Source organism: Hyaena hyaena, unplaced genomic scaffold (genome assembly GCF_003009895.1).
Source record: "Hyaena hyaena isolate Hyena2069 unplaced genomic scaffold, ASM300989v1 scaffold_1781, whole genome shotgun sequence".
NCBI classification, from domain to species: Eukaryota; Metazoa; Chordata; class Mammalia; order Carnivora; family Hyaenidae; genus Hyaena; species Hyaena hyaena.
In genome coordinates, this window is record NW_024082418.1 from 90,014 (window position 1) to 90,963 (window position 950).

The following is a 950-nucleotide window of genomic DNA, read 5'->3' on the forward strand; positions in this document are numbered from 1 at the left end:
ATGGTCCAGTGTGTGCCCCCTAGACGGAGGGCTCCTCGGCCCCGCATTCTGGGTCCTTTCCCTTTCGTGGCTCTCCCTGCCTAGTCCAGGGTCCCAAACCCGGCAGCGGTCTGAGAAATGCTTGTTGAATGGACCAAGGAACCAACGAAGGTTTTTAAAAGAGTATATACACGCGGGGCGCCTGGGTGGCTTAGTCGGTTAAGCGTCCGACTTTCGCTTAGGTCACGATCTCGCGGTTCGTGGGTTCGAGCCCCGCGTCGGGCTCTGTGCTGACTGCCGGCTCAGTGCCTGGAGCCTGTTTCAGTCTGTGACTCCCTCTCTCTCTGACCCTCCCCTGCTCACGCTGTTTCTCTCTCTCTCTCCTAGAAATAAATAAAACATTAAAAAAAAAATTAAAAAAAAAAAAAGAGTATATACACGCAGCTGCCGGGAGAGTAAGTTTCTGCGTCCAGGTTTCTTAAATCCCCTAGCCCTCCTTCCTCTCACCTACATTTGAAATGTCAAAAATGAAATAGACTTGGGGTAGAGAGAACTGGCTTTCTCTTCGCCAGCTGGGAAGAGCTGGGGTTTTTAACACCGCATTGCTGAGCGCCCAGCTACTCTGACCGTCCTAACAGCAGCAACTGTACCTGTCTTTCGCCTACAGCGCACTGGGTTCTCTGCACAGCTCTGCCAGTTAGGCGAAGCAGACAGGATTGCTTCCCCTTCTAGGGAGTAGGAAATAGCTCCTAAGCCAGAGAAGGTGGACGGAACCGAGTGACTGATTCCAAATTCTTTTCTTTTTTCACTAAATTCTGAGGATAATTGATGAGAGAGCTGTGTCTCATAGCTTTGATTTCAAAGAAATAACAGAAAAGAATATGTGCATACATACATATACACAAGCGCATATTCTGTAGATAACTTGAATAATATTTTTCAGCACTTGAATCTGTATTTGGAAAATATTT

At 47.8% G+C, this 950-nt stretch overlaps 1 protein-coding gene across 4 annotated transcripts in view; it reads right to left on the bottom strand.

Moving 5' to 3' along the window:
* The window catches only part of DEUP1 (deuterosome assembly protein 1), an 83,738-nt gene extending 83,036 nt beyond the window's left edge, over positions 1 to 702 (bottom strand). For 2 of the 4 annotated variants that reach the window (XM_039224826.1, XM_039224829.1), the window contains exon 1: positions 487 to 598. The gene's annotated coding sequence lies outside the window, so the exon portion shown is untranslated. Of the gene's footprint in view, positions 1 to 486; positions 599 to 629 lie in introns of those variants that run through there. The other 2 variants (XM_039224825.1, XM_039224827.1) reach the window with 2 other exon arrangements.
* Between the last annotated feature and the right edge of the window lie 248 nt (positions 703 to 950).